We start from the raw sequence: 15604 nt of genomic DNA, 5'->3' as shown, positions 1-15604 counted from the left end.
AAAAGAGTGTAAAATAGCGATACAGTCTTTCCGTCCCACTATTCAGTTTATACATGGAAAAAGCAATCACAGAAATAAAGGAGAGCTTCAGGAGTGGGATTAAAAATTGAGTGTAAAAGAATGTCATTGATAAGATTCGCTGATGACATTTTTAACATTAATAAAAGTGGGGAAGAATGGTAATGCTCGTTGAATGGAATGGGCAGTGTAATGAATACATAATATGGGTTGACAGTAAACCAGCCAGAAGACTGACGATCAGAAAGAATTTATATATACTATATAAGACGTTATACAATATTTGTTTTTTATCTTAGAACATGTTTTTTTCTTGGGGTCAGAAGTCCTCAAGCTGGAACTTACGGCTATTCAATCTGAAGACGAAAATTTGCAGCCCACATTCTGTTTTCTTAATTACGGTAGGGACAATAGCAGAAAAAATTAAGTTATGGATGCAACTAGAAGCTAAAATTAAATGTGTTTGCCATGAGCGTTTCACTTCTCTTGCTTTCGAAAAATTCCCATCTGTTTGAGCACGTAATTTGAGTGTAACATGCCGAGCACGGGGTCCCGGTTTAGATTCCCGGCGGGGTCAGGGATTTTCACCTGCCTCGAGATGACTGGATGTTGTTGTGTCGTCTTCATCATCATCATCATTCATCCCCAATACGGTCGGAGGAAGGCAACAGCAAACCACCTCCGCTAGGACCTTGCCTAGTAGGGCGGTGCGGGTCTCCCGCATCGTCCCCTACGCTCTGTTAGGAGTATGGGACTTCACCATCATCATCAGACACAAGAAAACCTGCATTTCTTTGTTCCATCCAATGATTTCTTTGGAACAATGACAACAGCTGCTCCCCATGAACTGTCACAATCCTCAATAATGCCACCAGCTAACTGCTGATTGATAAATTCTTTCATTGTAGATTTGCAATAAAGTATCACTTGCAGTTGTCTTTCCCAGGTGGAACAACATCCACTGACACGGTGAGCATCAGACCCCTTAATCATGAATTTTGGTGAGTCTTGGATATGTTGTAGAAGCACCTCTCATGAGTATGCGGTTAATGGTTTCTCACGTGACAGCCCCTAGTTTCCGAGAAAATTGATGTTGACGTTTTACGTGTGGCCCGCATACGTGAAAATTAAGTTATGCTTCGACCACCTGGGCGTAGCAAAGCAGATAAAGCTCACATCCACCATACTGATGGTGATCCGTATTCAAATCCCACCCAAGTGCAGTACCTTCTCTGTTTTCAGTACTATCATTAAATAGTATATGTCACGCAGAATTATTCAAAATAGTCATTACAACAAAATTTCTTCAAATGTTTATTCCATTTGTTACATATTTTTAGCTATCACTCGCTGTGCTGGGAACTGAATTCTGGATGAAATTTGTCACAGAAGCTACCGAAACACAAATTCATAGTGCGCCACCCACATTTAATGAAAGCTTGCAGACACATGGAATTCTCGGAAGCGATACCACAAAACATAGTTCGTTTAAATTCAAAAAGATTTGTCTTTCTTTGATCAACTTTAATGCGAACCACTTGTATTTGATCATTCTTGTGAGAGCAGGTGCATAGATTGATGCAGAATTATACAACCTATTATTATGAAATCTGACCTTGGAGCAACTTTCTCAATAGTCTTTAGCAAGTTGGGGGCACATCTGACAAAATAGAGCACGTTTGGGTGGCATAATTTTTATGGCGTAGGACCATATTTGTCTTTCGTCTACAAAAAAAAATTGATTGTAAAGTATTTGATAAGTCTGTCCTCCCAACAGATCAATAATGTAAAGAAATTCTTTCTTGTCCCACGTAGAGAAGAATGACAGATTTTAAAAACTCTTCATGCAGCACTTTCACCAACTTCTCTGATTTCGTGCAGGTCACAACCACTTTTTTAAATTTATGAGTCAATTCGCCGACTCTTTTTTTTTTTTAACAGACCTACCAAAATTCCCAGATGGTTCTTGTAAACATGAGAAAATTATAGTATACTGTGCTGTGAAGAAATGACTAATGTTGTTTGAATCTGTTTTTGCTTCAAGTTCCACAACGGATCTATTGTACGTCGATTGGTACTGGTCTGATCGGTATTAATTACATAATCAAAGTCAACTTTATGGATGAGTATTTTCGTCTGTATCTGGAGTCCTTCTGTAGCTATTAATACTGCGTCCATTGTTGCACACTCTTTGGAGCTGTCCAAATACTTGGAATTTTGCAAAAAATGTAAGCTTTAAGTTCTGTAGAGAAATGTGGCAAGAGCATTTAGGAGAAAAGCTTGTAATGTACACCCAGGAAGACGTGGAATGCATTAACAATAGTGTAACGTAGGAAATAAGACGCAAAATTAAAATGCCCATATACTCTCAGCTAGAAGAGTTGAAAGAAGGAAAGGAGGTCGTTGTAAAAGCTATAAAAACGAGACAGCTTTCAAGAAAAAATACTGGGCATTTATTGGAATTCGAGGACACACCTTCTTTGGTTTTGTTAACTTACTAACTGGAGAAAGAAACAGATGATCCAGATGTAGATTTACATTATAAGTTTAATTTTTAACTGGATGTTGTTATTACTACACCAAACAAACAAAAAAGAAAGACTTGTTTTCTGCGTATTAATATACACTGAGCAGTCAGACCATCTACCTAGTAGCCAGTATGTCCAGAATGGGCCGGATAGTACTGACGACGTGTCATGGCATGGAAGCAATGAGGCCTTAATCGGTCGCTCTAGGGAGTTGGCACATCTGCACACAAGTCATCTAACTCCCGTAAGTTCCAGGGAGGGTCTGATGAGCTCTGGCGTCACGTTTAATCACATCCCACATGTGCTCAGTAGATTCAGATCTGGTGAGAAGTGGTGTCAGCAGATCAATTGGAACTCTCCACTGTGTTCCTCGAACCACACCATCACACTCTTGGCGAAAGGGTGTACATTGTCTGCAATCAGCGTACGATAATCCTTGGCCATCATGGTGCCTTGCATGAGCTCCACTGGACTCACGGATGCCCACCTGAATGTTCCCCAGAGCATAATGGAGCTACCGCCAGCTTGTCTCCGCCCCACAGTACAGGTGTCAAGGAGCCATTCCCCTAGAAGACAACGGATTAACGCCCTTCCATCGCCATCATGAAGAAGGTATCAGGATTCCCCAATTCTATTCAATACCTCCTCATTAGTTATGTGATCTACCACATTTCGAAAGCTTCTATTCTCTTCTTGTCCAAACTATTTATCGTCCATGTTTCACTTCCATATATGGCTACACTCCGTACAAATACTTTCAGAAACGACTTCCTGACACTCAAATCTATACTCGATGTTAACAAACTTCTCTTCTTTGAAAACGCTTTCCTTGCCATTGCCAGTCTACGTTTTATATCCTCTCTACTTCGACCATCATCAGTTATTTTGCTCCCCAAATAGCAAAACTCCTTTACTACTTTAAGTGTCTCATTTCCTAATCTAATTCCCCGCAGCATCACCCGAGTTAACTCGACTACATTCTATTATCCTCGTTTTGCTTTTGTTGATATTCATCTTATACCCTCCTTTCAAGACACTGTCCATTCCGTTCAACTGCTCTTCCAAGTCCTTTGCTGTCTCTGACAGAATTACAATGGCATCGGCGAACCTCAAATTTTTTATTTCTTCTCCATGGATTTTAATGCCTACTCCGAATTTTTCTGTTTACTTTACTATTTGCTCAATATACAGATTGAATAACATCGGGGAGAGGCTACAACCCTGTCTCACTCCCTTCCCAACCACTGCTTCCCTTTCATGCCCCTCGACTCTTATAACTGTCATATGGTTTCTGTACAAATTGTAAATAGCCTTTCGCTCCCTGTATTTTACCCCTGCCACCTTTAGAATTTGAAAGAGAGTATTCCAGTCAACATTGTCAAAAGCTTTCTCTAAGTCTACAAATGCTATAAACGTAGGTTTGCCTTTTCTTAATCTAGCTTCTAAGATAAGTCGTAAGGTCGGTATTGCCTCATGTGTTCCAATATTTCTACGGAATCCAAACTGATCTCTCCCGACGTCGGCTTCTACCAGTTTTTCCATTCATTTGAAAAGAATTCGCGTTAGTATTTTGCAGCCGTGTCTTATTAAACTGATAGTTCGGTAATTTTCACATCTGTCAACTCCTGCTTTCTTTGGGATTGGAATTATTGTATTCTTCTTGAAGTCTGAGGGTATTCCGCCTGCCTCATACATCTTGCTCACCAGATGGTAGAGTTTTGTCAGCACTGGCTCTCCCAAGGCTGTCAGTAGTTCTAATGGAATGTTGTCTACTCCCGGGGCCTTTTTCCAACTTTGGTCTTTCAGTGCTCTGTCAAATTCTTCATGCAGTATCATATCTCCCATTTCATCTTCATCTACATCATCTTCCGTTTCCATCATATTGCCGTGAAGTTCATCGCCCTTGTATAGACCCTCTATATACTCCTCCCACCTTTCTGCTTTCCCTTCTTTGCTTAGAACTGTTTTTCCACCTGAGCTCTTGATATTCATACAAGTGGTTCTCTTTTCTCCAAAGGTCTCTTTAATTTTCCTGTAGGCAGTATCTGTCTTACCCGTAGTGAGATAAGCCTCTACATCTTTACATTTGACCACTAGCCATGCCAGCTTAGCCATTTTGCACTCATCTTTTAGATGTTTGTATTCCTTTTTGCCTGCTTCATTTACTGCAGTTTTATTTTTTCTTCTTTCATCAATTAAATTCAATATTCCTTCTGTCACCCAAGGATTTGTACTAGCCCTCGTCTTTTTACCTACTTGATCCTCTGCTGCCTTCACTACTTCACCCCTCAAAGCTACCCATTCTTCTTCTACTGTATTTCTTTCCCCCATTATTGTCAATTGTTCCCTTATGCTCTCCCTGAAACTCTGTACAACCTCTGGTTTAGTCGGTTTATCCAGGTCCCATCTCCTTAAATTGCCACCTTTTTGCAGTTTCTTCAGTTTTAATCAACAGTTCATAACCAATAGATCGTGGTCAGAGTCCACATTTGCCCCTGGAAATGTCTTACAATTTAAAACCTGGTTCCTATATCTCTGTCGTACCATAATATAATCTATCTGAAACCAAACCCTCAAGGGTCTGAAAAACGATGGGACCGAATCCTCCGTTTGAAGTAGGTGGCAGTTAGAAACTGGAATAATTTATAGCCCTGATTTCTTCATAATTCATTTATTAAAATAGCAAATCTAGTAAAATTAGAGGCCCCGGCCCCCAAAGCGGCCCGCGCGAGCGGCTAAGTCTAGCCAGCACAGCGCCAGCGACTAAGTCCCGCTCTAGGTCACGCGCAAAGCGTGCATAAGTGAATCAATATGTTTTGTTTAAAACATGGGAGGGGGAGGGGAAGAAGATAAGGAAAAAACACTCCGTCTTCAGGCCACAAGTCGCCCATCGGGACCATCCGACCGCCGTGTCATCCTTAGCTCAGGATGTGGATAGGAGGGGCATGTGGTCAGCACACCGCTCTCCCGGACGTTATGATGGTTTTCTTTGACCGGAGCCGCTACTAGTCGGTCGAGTAGCTCCTCAATTGGCATCACGAGGCTGAGTGCACCCCGAAAAATGGCAACAGCGCATGGCGGCCCGTATGGTCACCCATCCAAGTGCCAGCCACGCCCGACAGCGCTTAACTTCGGTGATCTGACAGGAACCGGTGTATCCACTGCGGCAAGGCCATTGCCCAGAGACAAGGAAAGGAGATAAGGAAATTCTATTGTCTATAATACAATATAAAATGTGTCACTTTGGGAGGATTCGGTCCTGCTACCTGCCTACCTACCTGGTTTCGGGAGGATTCGAGGCTACGCCGGCTGCCGGCCGGTAAGCGGGAGATCGGACATGGTTGTTATTATAATAGGAACTGCAACAGCGAAAACATGTTCAAGGCTTTTAAGTCTAAAAGATATGTGCTTTTGTTCATTACCAGGACTCCGTAGACATCCTGCAAGCGCCTGCTCCAATTTCCGCTAAAGGAAACTCAATGACACCTCTCTATTTGGAACGATCCTCCGTTACGGGCGCCATTTTGAACGCTACATATAGTGCGGCCATCTACTGGAACTTCATGAAAATACTGAAGCTGAAGCTGGAATATTCCACGATGTCCCACTTCAAATTCCGCATTTTTTCAATCGAAGGTGGCCGAGAGAAAAACGTATTACCTATTGAATGCCCTTCGTATATATAAGTGTCTATATGTGTGTGTTAATATTATTTGGTTATATACTCAGTTACTGCATCTCTAAGCTCTTTTTCACAAAATAGGTGGTTCGCACATTTAAAAAAACGACCATGCTTTCTTAATCTATTATAATAGCAACTACAACAGCGAGAACATGTTCAAGTGCTTTAAGCCTAAAAGATACGTTGCAAAGGATTTTTTTTACAAGTAACAGATATCTTTCTGTCTGGAGGGGTGCAACCCCATAGACATCGCCCCTACCCCCCTTCTATCCTCGCCCCCACTGTCCCCTGGATTCGCCTCTCCGTGCGACTCATCCCACAACGAGCCCGAAAGGTCACAGGTTGATTTGACCCTGAAATGTGTGTCCCAGAAATAATGAAAATTTGAACTGGTTTATTGTTGAAAATATACGCCATCTATCCTGCGAAAGCCTTCTTACACAGTTCCAAACACCAGTATTAAGTGAGTGATATTATAAATATACTAAAACCCCCCCTACGTATCGCTCCCATCAGGGCTGTAGAGATTAGACGAGTCACAGGGCGCATGGAGGCTTTTCAAAAGCCATGCTTCCGGCACTACATTCGCGGATGCAACGCTAAGAAACGCTCGCATGTGGCATGGTGGTAATTACCCTCTGCCATGCACTTCACAGATGCCAGCAGATAACGATATAGACGTAGTTGTAGGAGAGGAGCTGGCGGCTTGCTAAAATTTAAGTTCGGAGAAACACCGCAGCAACATGGAAGAAATAAAAGAATATACCAATGTGGGACGATTATATAGGATGGGCGAAGCAACGGAGGCATTAGAAGCAAACTGCTGTAGGCAAGGGACGCTTCCTTCAACAAGAGCTCCGCCGATATCAAAAACTGATAGGGAAGTGGGGCTGACGTTCCTTTGAATGTAATATTGCAGCACAGTGTAACATTGGCTGTGAGAAAACTAGGGAAGATGAAATTGGTAATGTAGAAAAGTGGCTCTGTGGAATTACGTAAAAAACTAAGTGCATAAAAATATCTAGAACAAACAAACGAGGAAATAAATTTATGGAATCCTGTTACCAAAAGACGAGTGGACCAAGGGAACTTTCTTCAAAGTCATCCAGAAATAGTTAATTAGTTCCTGAACGGACCTGTAAAGGGGGGACAGAGCATTGCCAGCAATAGATTAAACTATCTGAAATAAATAATCGGTAATAGTGGGTCTAATCGGCAATAGTGGATCTAGGGAGCATGTACAAATGAAAATACGAGGGTCACTCCAAAAGAAATGCACACTATTTTTTTTTTTAATCCATCTTTTATTCTACATGTTTGAACGTTTTACAGTGTTTAGATACATCCTTCAGAAACAATATTCCCATTTCTCCACATAATTTCCATCCCTTTCAACTGCCTTACGCCATCTTGGAACCAGCACGGTAAAATTCTGGACCAACCTGTTTGAACCACTGTTTGGCAGCGTGCACAAGGGAGTCATCATCTTCAAACCCTGTTCCACGAACAGAGTCTTTCAGTTTCCCAAAGAGATGATAGTCACATGAAGCCAGGTCAGGACTGTAAGGCGGGTGTTTCAGTGTTGTCCATCCGAGTTTTGTGATCGCTTCCATGGTTTTTTGACTGACATGTGGTCGTGCATTGTCGTGCAACAACAAAGCATCCTGCTTTTGCCGATATGGTGGAACACGACTCAGTCGAGCTTGAAGCTTCTTCAGTGTCGTCACATATGCATCAGAATTTATGGTGGTTCCACTTGGCATGATGTCCACAAGCAAGAGTCCTTCAGAATCGAAAAACACCGTAGTCATAACCTTTCCAGCAGAAGGTGTGGTTTTGAATTTTTTTCTTGGGTGAATTTGCATGATGCCACTCCACTGATTGCCTCTTTGTCTCTGGTGAAAAATTATGGAGCCATGTTTCATCGCGTGTCACAATTATTCCAAGAAATGCATCTCCACCATTCTCGTACTTTTCCAGCAGAAGGTGTGGTTTTGAATTTTTTTTCTTGGGTGAATTTGCATGATGCCACTCCACTGATTGCCTCTTTGTCTCTGGTGAAAAATTATGGAGCCATGTTTCATCACGTGTCACAATTATTCCAAGAAATTCATCTCCACCATTCTCGTACTGTTCCAAACGTTCGCTGCATACTGTTTTTCTCGTTTTCTTGTGAGCCACTGTCAACATCCTGGGAACCCACCTGGCACAAACCTTTTTTAACGCCAACACTTTCAGTATTCTGCAAACACTTCCTTCCCCTATCCCAACGTAGCGTGACAATTCGTTCATTGTGATGCGTCTGTCAGCAGTCACCAATTCGTTAACTCTCTGCACATTGTCTGGAGTGTGTGCAGTACGAGACCTGCCACTGCGAGGATAGTCCTCAATATTGCAGTTCCCGCTTTCATCACGTAACCTGATTGCCCACTGACTAACTGTACTGCGATCGACAGCAGCATCTCCATACACCTTTTTCAACCTCTTTTGGATGTTTCCCACTGTCTCGTTTCCACAGCACGGGAATTCTATGACTGCACGTTGCTTCTGACGAACGTCAAGTGTAGTAGCCATCTTGAAGATATGCTGTGACGGCGCCACTCACGGGAACAGGTTGAACTAAATTTGAAAACAAGCAGGAAGGATGTATCTACACACTGTAAAACATTCACACATGCAGAATGAAAACTGTATTTTTACAAAGATAGTGTTCATTTCTTTTGGAGTGACCCTCGTATCAGTACAAGAAACGATGAGATCAAGAATGCAATCAAGCCAGTATACATGCTGATGATTTAAGTAGTAATAATAATAATAGTGACACTCAATGCGCATTTATATTGCAGTTAATCGTATTATTACGCCCATCTTCTAGTTATCTCCATCTCAAAGTCGTCGTCATTATCATCATCATCGTCGTCATCATAATCGTCGTCATCATCATCTAAGATTGGACTTGAAACGCTCCTAATGATCATTTTCTTCTGAAGGTCTTCCAAGAAAATATCCCATGATTAAACAATGTACGAGGCCGTGGTGGCCGAGCGGTTCAGGCACTACAGTCTGGAACCGCGCGACCGCTACGGAGGATTCTGGAAACCGGCATGGATGTGCTTTTCTTTCATACCTTTCTTTACGAAGTACTTAATCCGTGCTCGAATCTCGATTTTTTTTCCATCTTCGTAAATCACTACGCAGGAACAACAACAGAGCCACGTCACCGGCACAGCTCTCTTCTAAGAACACTGATGTGGCACTTGTTTACAGGTAACAGTCCAATGAATATCACGTGAACAAATCGTTGTGCTAGCACTGACTTCTTGTGATGATTCCGAGAACTTTTCAAACCACCCTCAAAAAGGGTTCAAATGGCTCTGAGCACTATGGGACTTAACTTCTAAGGTCATCAGTCCCCTAGAACTTAGAACTAATTAAACCTTACTAACCTAAGGACATAACACACATCCATGCCCGAGGCAGGATTCGAACCTGCGACCGTAGCGGTCGCGCGGTTCCAGACTGTAGCGCCCAGAACCGCTCGGCCGCTCTGGCCGGCGGCAGTATTATGCTACGGCGGAGTTTCACCTGGGCTTCCATGAGACCTGCCGTAGAAATCGAAGGCACGATAGTAGCTGACGATTACGTGAACGTTATTACGGATTATTTGCTTGCCTTCGTTGTTTGATATCGGTGGCATCTTTCAGCAGGATAACAAGACCAGAAACGTGCTACAGTGGCTTAGTGAACTCGCGTTGATGTCTTGGCCACCAAATCTGCCTGATATGAACCTCATGGAAGGCATCCGGGGCGCTACCCGGCGCCAGCTCCGTCCCCGCAAACTACCAGCCCACAATCTGCGAGAATTGGTGACCTTTCCGCAGGTATCTGGTGTCACACACCTCCGGAAATCTAACAGAGACTTGTCGAATCCAGAGAATACAGAATCGTTGCTGTATTGCGCTCTAAATGAAAAATCTGTCTAACAGCAGTCTCCAGAATGAGATTTTCACTCTGCAGCGGAGTGTGCGCTGTTATGAAACTTCCTGGCAGATTAAAACTGTGTGCCCGACCGAGACTCGAACTCGGGACCTTTGCCTTGCTCTACCAACTGAGCTACCGAAGCACGACTCACGCCCGGTACTCACAGCTTTACTTCTGCCAGGCCAGTACTGGCAGAAGTAAAGCTGTGAGTACCGGGCGTGAGTCGTGCTTCGGTAGCTCAGTTGGTAGAGCACTTGCCCGCGAAAGGCAAAGGTCCCGAGTTCGAGTCTCGGTCGGGCACACAGTTTTAATCTGCCAGGAAGTTTCATAACAGCAGTCTGTTACTTTGCGTTATTTTGGCCACATACGTATACGAACAGCGTTGCTTAAAGCAAATCTTACGCAGAAGAAGGAACCTTTTCCCTAAGTTGAAAAGCAAAGAAAATCTGTCCTTTTCTTTGTGATAGTATCGTTAGTTCCATGTATGGACACACGTTTCTTGTGACCAACGTTTCTTGTGGGCAACGTGCTGTATTAAAAAAAAAAAAAAAAAAAAAAAAAAAAAAAAAAAAAAAAAAAAAAAAAAAAAAAAAGACATGAAAGTTCAAAAGATTACACAGAAAGCTAAACTTGTAACAAATTACCTAAATCGGCGTATGCTGCTTTTGGGAAATGTAGGGTGCTCAAAAGGAAAGTATTTCTAAAAGCACACTGCCAAAACAGCATAAAACTATATCTTTTCTTTGTTTACTCTCAGTTGAAAATTTGTCTCTCCTTAAGCTACTAGAGGTGAATTGTTTTAAAAAAAATTGTTTCAGTCAATACAGGTCAAACTGGAAATAACCATAACACTAAATTATACTACGCGATACGGCTTTCCTTCTTTTCCTCGTGATTAAAAATGATTAATTTTCGCGATTTACAGACGAACGGCCCTTTGGGCAACCTAACGTGGCTTTCAGTTTCGCATCATAACTATTAAACTATTTCCGGAATCATCATCGCTACTTTCACCATTAACACTTTCCTCAAAGTCATCAACCCTACAGAAAAACAATTTTTAGAGGCGGAATAGTAAAGCTCCTTTCTTGTTTCAGCGCAAAATGTTCTCTTCTGTGTCCAAGTCTCGTTTAATTTTATACACAGATCAAATTGTTGACGTATTTGAAAATAGAACTCACCACTGATCTTCCTAATAATCATCAAAGAGCAATCAGTACTGGGGCAGAAGTGATGAATACTTCATAAGTATTATGGGAACTGCAAATGCTTGTCACAGCCTACAATAAAGACGCATAGTGATGACATTTCTTACTTCCGATAACAAAAATGGTAAGATCCAGAATAGGAATATCTACGAAATGAGCATGCAGGTGTGCATAACTGATTTTTTGTCGCCAGCATACGATTACTCAAACAGTCACGTGATTATTGTGTGCCATAAGGTCTATTCGTAAATGTACAGAATAGTTTTAAAGTAATTATATGCTAGTTCCGCCAGATCCCACTCCAAAGTGTAATGCATTTAGTACAACGAATTTCATAGGTACAATAATTATTTGCGCTCGATACTTGGAATGGACTTGGATTAAAGCTATTAAGAGATAAATGCAAAATTATTTAGCTTCTTTGCGAAGTATCACAGCTCAGATGTCTCTGTTTTTCGTTGGAGGAAAGGAATGGATAGCCACCGCTGTATTTGGACTTTTTGCTAGGCTGTATATTACTGGTGTGTTTCTGTTTTTATAAAGTCTGCTGCAGCGGCATTGCAAAATGACTTCCTATTAATCCAAAGTTAAAGTGTCTCGAAAACTATCGAAGATGGAGCTCTGACGTGAAGTAAATTCCTTCGTTTCTATTTTCTGTATGTTTATTATTACATATTTGATTTTCCTTAATCATATGAAGCTAAAACTATAATAGCACATTCTCCATGCCATAGTTATTGTGGCGACAGTTTCCTATTGAGTCTACTTTAAATTAAGCGCAATGGTTTGGAGATCTGCATAATATGGAGGAAATGACTAAGACTGTCATACATATTTTATCTGCAGGTGAGGAGTACTTGAAATGTATATACAGTCAGCAGATGGGCTGGTAACACATTCGAAACAACACATACTTTGTCTTGCACTTCTCTCGTAAATACGTCCCCTGTCAGAAGAGTTCCAGAACAGGTTTTTTTTTATTTTTAAGTTTGCGATACTAAAAAGAAACAAATGTTGTTTTTATGTTACCTGGTATGTGTGCGTCCTTTAAATGACCTTGGCCATGTTTCCATGGCCGGCCGGGGTGGCCGAGCGGTTCTAAGCGCTACAGTGTGGAACCGGGCGACCGCTACGGTCGCAGGTTCGAATCCTGCCTGGGGCATGGATGTATGTGATGTCCTTAGGCTAGTTAGGTTTAAGTAGTTCTAAGTTCTGGGGACTGATGACCTCAGCAGTTAAGTCCCATAGTGCTCAGAGCCATTTGAACCATGTTTCCACGCAAACTGTTCTTAGCAACACGCTAGGTTCTTGGCGCATTAGTTACGGTGACTCAAGGGAAGCTGATTGTGAGCAAAGAGTGAACCTTAAATTCTGCGCTGAGCTGTGGAAAATCCCTAGTGAATCGTGGACAATGATTAAACAAAGAAATGCTGGCGAGGCACTTTCAAGAAGACGTGTTTTCAAATGGCTCTGAGCACTATGGGACTTAACATCTTAGGTCATCAGTCCCCTAGAACTTAGAACTAATTAAACCTAACTAACCTAAGGACATCACCCACATCCATGCCCGAGGCAGGATTCGAACCTGCGACCGTAGCAGCGCCTAGAACCGCAAGACCACCGCGGCCGGCAGACGTGTTTTCGCGTGGCACAAAAAATTTCGTGAAGGCAGAGATTCAGTGCAAGGCGATCCCAAAGCTATCGCCTGTCTACAGCACAAACCGATGCAAACATGGAGAACATGTAATGCTGTTATCACAGAAAGGTCGTCATGTAACTGTGCATGCGCTATGAGAATAACTTAATTTGAATCATGATGTGTGTCATAAGATTTTACGTGAAGATTCAGGGAAGCGGAAACTTAATGCAAAACTCGTCCCTCACACCCTAACAGGTGAACAGAAAGAGGACAGACGAAGAATTTCTGCTGAACTGCGGGATAGAGTCAGACATGATCCTACATTTCAGTCAAAGATTATTGCTGGGGTTATGGAAGTTGGTGCTACAGTATGAGCCTCACACGAAGTGTCAAAGTGCTGAAGGGCAGAGTCCTCGATCGTCAGCCTTGAAAAAAGTGAAATGACAACTTTTTCTGGCATTCTTAGGACTGGTTCTTACTGCGTGACAATGCAAGAAAGACCCCATACTGCTTTATCTGTTACCGAGATTCTGGCCAGATATTCTGCTATTGCCATCACACATCCGCCATAATCACCCAACCTCTCGCCTTGCGATTTCTTCTTGTTTCCGCAAGTGAAAAGGTGACTGAAAGGAAAGCTTCATCAAGATATCACAGATACCCAGTGGGCTGTAACAAAGAAGCTTACACGGATCGCAGTTGAAAATTTTCCTCCTTGCTTCCAAGACCTCCAGAAACGTATAAAACTGTGTGTAGATAGCAAAGTGAACTACTTCGAGGAGCCAGAATCATAACTTGGTTAGTACAATTTTCTATTTTTTTTAAAAAATCTGTCCTTGAACTTTTCTGGCAAAGGGAATATTCGGCGACGCTGGCACATAAATTAGCCATACAATTTTAAGCCTTCATTACACCCCAACATTAGTTAATATAACATTATAAATATAATTAGACCTTACGGTACTTACTTATCTACGTATAGTAACTTCTCCTCCCTGTGAAGAATTTTGAATTGCATTTGTAGTAGCAATAATTCAGCTCCGTTGCCATTACTAATAAATATTGGAAACAAAATGAATACATGTAATACACACATCCAAAAAAAAATTTTGCATCACCCCAGCCCCAGAACTCCTGAAGATAGACGTTGACTGTGGCTATTCTATCACAGACACAGTCCCTTTGACTGTTCAGAGATGTCACTAACCCCGCCCAAAGATGTAAACAACCATGCATGAGTAGCGCCTATTAGACGGAGTGGGTCCGGCAGCCGATCAATTCCAGTCATTCCACCGGAAGGAGGTACACGGTTCATCTTGTCTGTTGTTCAACCATGCCTAGAGACGGTCAATACCGCGGTTCGATCGCGTCCGCATTGTTTCTTTGTGCCAGGAAGGGCTCTCAACAAGGGAAGTGTCCAGGCGTCTCGGAGTGGACCAAAGCGATGATGTTCGGACATGAAGGAGATACAGAGAGACAGGAACTGTCGATGACATGCCTCGCTCAGGCCGCCCAAGGGTAACTACTGCAGTGGATGACCGCTACCTACTGATTATGGCCCGGAGGAACCCTGACAGCAACGCCACCATGTGGAATAATGCTTTTCGTGGAGCCACAGGACGTCGTGTTACAACTCAATCTGTGCGCAATAGGCTGCATGATGCGCAACTTCACTCCCGACGTCCATGGCGAGGTCCATCTTTGCAACCACGACACCATGCAGCGCGGTACAGATGGGTCCAACAACATGCCGAATGGACCACTCAGGATTGGAACCACGTTCTCTTCACCGATGAGTGCCGCATATGCCTTCAACCAACAGTCGTCGGAGACGTGTTTTGGAGGCAACTTGGTCAGGTCGAACGCCTTAGACACACTGTCCAATGAGTGCAGCAAGGTGGAGATTCTTTGATGTTGTGGGGTGTCGTTATGTGGGGCCGACGTACACCGCTGGTGGTCAAGGAAGGCACCGTAACGGCTGTACGATACGTGAATGCCATCCTCCGTCCGATAGTGCCACCATATCGGCAGCATATTGACGAGGCATTCGTCTTCGTGGACGACACACATCTTGTGAATGACTTCCTTCAGGATAACGACATCGCTCGACTAGAGTGGCTAGCGTGTTCTCCAGACATGAACACTATCGAACATGCCAGGGAAAGATTGAAAAGGGCAGTTTATGGACGACGTGACCCACCAACGACTCTGAAGGATCTACGCCGAATCGCCGTTGAGGAGTGGGACAATTTGGACTAACAGTGCTTTGATGAACTTGTGGATAATATGCCACGACGAATACAGGCATGCATCAATGCAAGAGGACGTGCTACTGGGTATTAGAGGTACTGGTGTGTACAGCAATCAGGACCATCACCTCTGAAGGTCTCGCTGTATGGTGGTACAACATGCAATGTGTGGTTTTCATGAGCAATAAAAAGGGCGTAAATGACGTTTAAGTTGATCTCTATTCCAATTTCTGTACCGGTTCCGGAACTCTCGGAACCGAGGAGGTGTAAAACTTTTTTTTAGGTGTCCTGCAGTTTGG

General features: G+C 42.8%; 1 protein-coding gene and 1 pseudogene across 1 annotated transcript in view; one reads left to right on the top strand and one right to left on the bottom strand.

The window, feature by feature from the left end:
* LOC126188518 (potassium voltage-gated channel protein Shaker) overlaps nucleotides 1-15604 on the top strand; it is a 1090690-nt gene that overhangs the window by 1061747 nt on the left and 13339 nt on the right. The window lies entirely within an intron of this gene.
* On the bottom strand, nucleotides 5609-5726 carry LOC126189855 (5S ribosomal RNA; annotated as a pseudogene).

The sequence above is a fragment of the Schistocerca cancellata genome, chromosome 5 (genome assembly GCF_023864275.1).
Source record: "Schistocerca cancellata isolate TAMUIC-IGC-003103 chromosome 5, iqSchCanc2.1, whole genome shotgun sequence".
In the NCBI taxonomy this organism is placed as follows: domain Eukaryota; kingdom Metazoa; phylum Arthropoda; class Insecta; order Orthoptera; family Acrididae; genus Schistocerca; species Schistocerca cancellata.
The sequence above is the reverse complement of the archived record's forward strand: the minus strand, read 5'-3'. Positions and strand labels throughout refer to the sequence as shown.